A 6,929-nucleotide genomic window follows, 5' to 3' on the forward strand; every position below is an offset into this window, starting at 1 on the left:
CCTGAGAGTATGACAAGTGTGTCCTGAGAGTATGACAAGTGTGTCCTGAGAGTATGACATGTGTGTCCTGAGAGTATGACAAGTGTGTCCTGAGAGTATGACAAGTGTGTCCTGAGAGTATGACAAGTGTGTCCTGAGAGTATGACAAGTGTGTCCTGAGAGTATGACAACGGTTGTCATGGCCGAGTCATGCCGAGCTTGCAAGCTGCTCAGAGGCTGCACTTCAAGCCCGGCCGAGGCGGACATGAGCGGCTGATTTACGCGCTCCCCGAGTCCTGGGCGGCGCCTGATGTAGCATCATCATTCAGGAATGGATCTTCATCATTTCTATGACTGGATCTTCATCATTTCTATGACTGGAGGTTTCCCATTGCTCCAATCCCAAAACTGGAACATTGCCATTCTCAGAACTGGAGCATTCTCATTGCACGGCAATAGCTGTCACACATCAGCTCATGCTTGTAATTAGTTTGTATATTCAGAATATTTTATAATAAAGGCACGCCTGGCTGTAATTTATTAGCACGCATGGCCGTATTTTCCTTTGACTGCTTTTTGACTTTTCCTTTCTGTGCTTTGTTTTTAATCGCTAAAATAGTTTTTTATCGATGCTTTGTTATCTCGCTGACATGAAATATGAACTTGATTAACTACTAATAAAATAACTTATTGTAAGCTTTTAGATATCATGAGTATAATGCGGAATTAAGCGATTTATGCCATGAAAAGTTTATATTACCAATAGCTCTTATACAACAATAATGCAATTATCTTTAGATTAACCATCATCACCTAGGGGGAGCGGAAAAGCGCCCTTATAAATATAGCGCACTCTATCAATAAACCTCTATGAACGGTCATTATTAATGAATAATTTGATGAAAATAAGAAAGACCTATATAAAATTAACCGAAATTTTCTTTGGCTGCTATCAGTTCTTTGTCTCTCATTAATAATTTTTAGATCTGGATCATTTTACTTCGACTATTTTGTTCCATATTTCGATGAAGTAGTAACCTGTAATGCCTACTGCACCCGAGGCTGTACATAATAGTAATGCTGTACAGAATAGTAATAATGATACTGATTATAATAATAATAATATTATCTATCATCAACGTTTAAACCCTTGCTTGCCTGTTCATTTTGCTCTCATTTGTGACCGGAAATATAACGACTGGGTGGAAGCTAACAATAACAATAATTTTATTCTGTTTTCAAATAAATTTGATTGTTTTCATCTTAAAATTTTGTGGCGATGAAAACGAAATTCGAATTTTTCTGTGAAATATACAGAATTTTCTTGACAATCTTAAAATTAGGTTATTTATCAAATAATTTTTCTATTAAGTGTGTATTTTATACATATATATATCTTTTAAACTTTCCAACTATAATGACGTCACTATATCCGTCACAATAATGCTATTAAAACAAGCCATTTGTTTAATTTGAATATCTTAACTTTCCACGCCATAAGGTGCTAGTACACGCGGACAGTAGTGGCGGCCAGTAAAACTTGCTAATACTAACCGCCACTAAATATTCGTGCTACTGGCCTCGTGTAAACAGTTACTGGGTCCTTCAGTGGCCAGTAGCGTCTTTTTCATGGGGCCAATAGCACGGTAAATAGTGGCGGTAATTAATATTTTTTTAATAGCACGGTAAATATTCACCATTATCATTTGATAGTTCCAGTGGCCGCCACTAGTTTCCATGTGTAAAAACACATTTACGGAGCCTGGCATTTGGTAACTGGATGAACTTTTTTTTACATTTTTCCAATCATTTATTTATTTATTTGATAAATTTCATCTAAGGACCTCAACCTGTCGGTTTCTTTTGCCTGCTTTTGCACGCAAATCACATGGCTTTGTATGTTCTAATTTAAGACATGATATATTAAGATAAAAATATATATTTTTTTAATTGTAAAGTCCACTTGTCCAAAAAACGTACCTACACATGGTTTGTATGCTATAGAAAGAATGGTGGTACGAGTCGAATCCACACTCAAAGAAATGAGTGAGTCTTAATCCAAAATCAAGGTAATTTTTACCTTGATTTTGTTTTACCCCGAAAAAAATACGTATCAGTGCTACGTGAGAAAATTGTCACTTTTTTGGACGATATGACGTATATATTTCTCTGAATGCATGCAGAATTAGCCTTTTATTTACAAATTCAGAGGTTAATTCCCTACGAAATTCATGTATAAAATTTTGATTAATTTCATCTTCATTTAAAAGATAAGGTAGAACTTGAAGTAGAACCTGTAGAGATTTGCTTTAGAAAACTAATAATCAGTGAATGTATTTATGTATTATTAATTTACTTAAATCACAAATTAACCAATGATTTAAAAACAAAGATAGTGCCTAAAAAAGCACCATATTTCAACACGTTGACTCCGAAGTGGTACATATGCGTACCACGAAGTGTATTTCTCCAAGACGTAGTGGTACATAATTCAGGGTTGTCAGATGGCCTAAAAACGGCCAAGTAATAATAAAAACGGCCAAGTCCGCGAAGAAAAAAGGCCAAAAAAGGAATATAACTCGATATATACTAGCGTATTTGTAGGTTCCGGTGTAAAAATTCAAGTTTTTTGCCGTTATTAAAATTTAATTAGATAGTACCCCTATCATAAATTTAAGCCGGCCAACGCAATTGGAAAAAACTAAATTGCGGAATTGGTCCTGAGAAAAAGACCCTCTGGCAACCCTGTTTCAAAATAGTACAAAAATGAAATAATATTACTAGATGAAGCAATCGAAGTCAACGTTTTAAATAAAAATTAAATATTATCTCATTAATAAAACAGTTTTTTAGTTTCCGTTGAAATTATGTACCCATTGGTTGTTACGTTACTTCGGCCGTTCATCTGGCATTTTCGGTTTCATTTCTTTGCCTATCTATTTATTTTATTAAACTATATGTTATTTGAGCTTTAACTGATGAACTTGTCTCAGGAACAACCATCATGTGACCATTGTGATTATGCATTAAAATGATTAACTGCAATCCTATATCATTTACTTCTGCAATCAAGCGTCGTAGATGCGCACTTAACTTCAAGTCCTAACGACTAGGGTACAATACTGGCCTCTTAACTTCAAGTCCTAACGACTAGGGTACAATACTAGCCTTTCAACTTCAAGTCCTAACGACTAGGCTGCAATACTGGCCTCTTAACTTCAAGTCCTAACGACTAGGCTACAATACTGGCCTCTTCACTTCAAGTCCTAACGACTAGGGTACAATACTGGCCTCTTAACTTCAAGTCCTAACGACTAGGGTACAATACTTGCAATACTCACTTAGATTATAGATATATACTTAGATATACGTTTATAACAATAAACAATAGCTGTTTTCCATGCCAGCACTTGTCTGCCAAGATACGAATACGCGCCCCTTGGTAACGTATGTCATGTATCACATCGTAAGATTATTTATAATTTAAAGGAGTGAGAAAATCTCACTGTAATTCAACCCTCATTATATTTCCGTTTTCGTATTCATTATTTGTGACATAATCTCGTTAACTGTTTGCGCGTCCTTCATACATCGGCCATACATTGTAGGTAAGTAGTGCTTATGAAAGTTTACACATGAGTACATACACACGTCAATAATAAATACCTACATTCTTCATGAATACATACATACATCGTGAATACAAACGATCAATTCGAGTAGCTTACCTAGGGTAAGGGCACCTTTACTCCTCTGTACGATTCTCTGTATAGAATCGTATACAAAGAATCCTAAAGAATCCTATCCTTTCGTCACTTCTAAATCCATCAAAATAATGCCTTAACACCTCTGTAATTGTGCAGGTTTAATCCTGTACTTCACGTATGGGGTTCGCTACAGCAACCCCGCCTACTTGGAACAGGGGCTTGAACCCCCCGACCCCAACAGCGAGGGTTACAAACTGAACAAAGGGTCGCACAGGCCCCGCTACCTCGACAGCGACTCTTCTGAAGAGGAACTGCGCCTCGACAGGCGCCGTGAAGAGAGTCCTGAGTCCGAAGAGAAGCTGCGCCTCGACAGGCGCCGTGAAGAGAGTCCTGTGTCCGAAGAGAAGCTGCGCCTCGACAGGCGCCGTGAAGAGAGTCTTGCGCCTCAGCAGAGTTTATGATGATACGTTTCACTATATAATTAATTATTTAGAGAAGCTGGGACTAAGGATCCTATGGAATAGGACCCGTCTCTTATACACATCTAGATGTGTATAAGAGACAGGAGTATGACAAGTGTGTNTTTTAATTATTGAATGTGTTACCCAAGGTAACAACGAGATACTGGTGTTATTATTGAATACGTTACCCAAGGTAACAACAAGGTACTGGTGTTATTATTGAATGCGTTACCCAAGGTAACAACGAAGGTACTGGTGTTTTTAATTATTGAATGTGTTACCCAAGGTAACAACGAGATACTGGTGTTATTATTGAATACGTTACCCAAGGTAACAACAAGGTACTGGTGTTATTATTGAATACGTTACCCAAGGTAACAACGAAGGTACTGGTGTTTTTAATTATTGAATGTGTTACCCAAGGTAACAACGAGATACTGGTGTTATTATTGAATACGTTACCCAAGGTAACAACGAGATACTGGTGTTATTATTTGGTGTTAAGCGTTATAATCAGCACGACGTTAAAATGTTTCTGTGACGTGCCTATTTTGTAGTCTTAAGAGTATTATTATAGATCTGGTTTTTCCTTTAGGAAAAATATCTGATATTCCGAGTATTATTATAGATCTGGTCATTCCCTAAGGACAAATAATCTACATTCCGAGTATTATAATAGATCTGGTCTTTACTTATGGATAAACATTCTATATTCCCAGTATTATCTTGTCTTTTCATGAGAAAAAATTAAAAGAAATGTCATTTTTAATGATTGACTTAAACTTATCCTGCCCTCCGGAGTCCTACCTTTTGGTTGTTCTGGTTGAACTCACAAGTTCATGACTTGTTCAATATTATTTATTAATAAGTATAGTTAGGCAAGAAGGTAATGATTTGAAGCTGTTTAATGCTGATTAACCTGCCGTGTGTGTGGCTTGTTATTACTTATTTTTTTAATTTACTTTTTACTTTTTTAGGAGAATTACTTTTCAGGGGAATTATTTTCATGTATCAACCGTCCAAGGAAATAGTAGCACTGTTACATATTGTAACTTTTATAATGTGTTATAGTGTACAACTATAACTTTTGTAATGTGTGAAGAGTGTACAACTATAACTTTTGTAATGTGTGAAGAGTGTACAACTATAACTTTTGTAATGTGTGAAGAGTGTACAACTATAACTTTTGTAACTTGTTATAGTGTACAACTATAACTTTTGTAATGTGTGAAGAGTGTACATCTATAACTTTTGTAATGTGTGAAGAGTACAAAATGTTTTGTGTAGATCGATGTTTTGAATGTAAAGTTTAATAACGGTTGCTGTTGTTTCAGTGAGAATATATTTATTTATTTTATGTTTGTAAACAATGAATTTTATTTAAATCCTCTATCTTCAACTAAGGAATCCTGAACCCAACACAAAATAGCGAATTACTTCATGAATTACTTCATTAATCCAGCAGTAGCTAATTAATCAGGATTAATTCACTACTTAATCATGTTATCCAATTAATTATCGAACTAATTAATACATGTTATCGAATTAATTGTTTAATTGGAATGTTGGCCACATCGCAACATGCAGACTACAGAGCTGCATGTTCTCAACATAATATGAAACTAATATATTTAATTAAAAGTAATGAAACATATATGCAGGAATTAATATGTATATATATTATGTACTAATATTACAAGAGGTGATTTACAGCGATGCTATGTAATAATCAGTAATATTTATAGCACTTTAATCCGGCGTTGGGAGTGAAAAATCCTTGATATTTAATAATCCTATTTGACTGATTTTTTTCATGATCCTAAAACATAAAAAAATTATATTAAGTCAATTTCCAATCAACAATTTGCACATAACTCCAATTTTAATTGCATTTTAATATTTGAACTAAACTTCGATTTCTCAATTATTAATGGAACTTGCACTTGCCAAAATTGAAATATTCTAAGTAAAAAATACTGCAAAAATTTGTACAATTATTAATAAATTAAAAAACTTTAATATGCGAAATTTATACACAATTATTGAACAGAACAATAATAAATATTAACAACATTCATAATACTAAAAATATTAATTGGTATAATTATTATAATATTATAATGGATTTAATTAATTAATATTGTATAAATAAATGATAACTAATTAAATATTAATTTAATCGATATAATTATTATGTTCACTATTCGGTCTACTTGCTCCGGCCGGTCTTCGGGCGCGGGATGCCCGACGGTTTTTTCACGGGTTTAGCCGCCATCTTTGATGTGGGTTTGGGGAGGCGGCTGGGGGTGAAGGCGGGGGTGGGGGCGTAGCTCTGGTACACATCCCACATCCCCCCGTCATCCTGCTGTATAACGCGGTCTTTAATTCATACCTTCATAATATTATAATATAAATTCTATACCTTCATAATATTATTTTTTCTAAATAAATCTTTTATTAATATCTTCCTCTTCTTCTTTCTAAAAATTTTTTCTTTTTCAGCATATTTCTCTGATAACGTCTACTATGGAGAAAATCTTCAACTAATACTTTCTCATAATAATAAGTATATAATAAGTTTTAAATATATTATAATATTAACAATAATTTCCCCCTTCCCTCACCTAGGACTAACCCCCTCCCTCCTGACCTGGGGCTGTCCCCCCACCCCCCACCTGGGACCTGTCTCTTATACACATCTAGATGTGTATAAGAGACAGATGTACTCCATTCTTGTCTCGGTGAGTGTACTGCGTTCTTGTCTCGGTGAGTGTACTGCGTT

General features: G+C 34.9%; 1 long non-coding RNA gene across 1 annotated transcript; it reads left to right on the top strand.

Moving 5' to 3' along the window:
* Nucleotides 1-4,277: 4,277 nt before the first annotated feature.
* Nucleotides 4,278-5,514, top strand: LOC125178360. Its single transcript, XR_007156872.1, has 2 exons — nt 4,278-4,477; nt 4,615-5,514. It is a non-coding gene; the product is annotated as an uncharacterized LOC125178360 (long non-coding RNA).
* The last annotated feature ends 1,415 nt before the right edge of the window (nt 5,515-6,929 follow it).

Source organism: Hyalella azteca, unplaced genomic scaffold, assembly GCF_000764305.2.
Source record: "Hyalella azteca isolate HAZT.00-mixed unplaced genomic scaffold, Hazt_2.0.2 contig9115, whole genome shotgun sequence".
Classification (NCBI taxonomy): Eukaryota; Metazoa; Arthropoda; class Malacostraca; order Amphipoda; family Hyalellidae; genus Hyalella; species Hyalella azteca.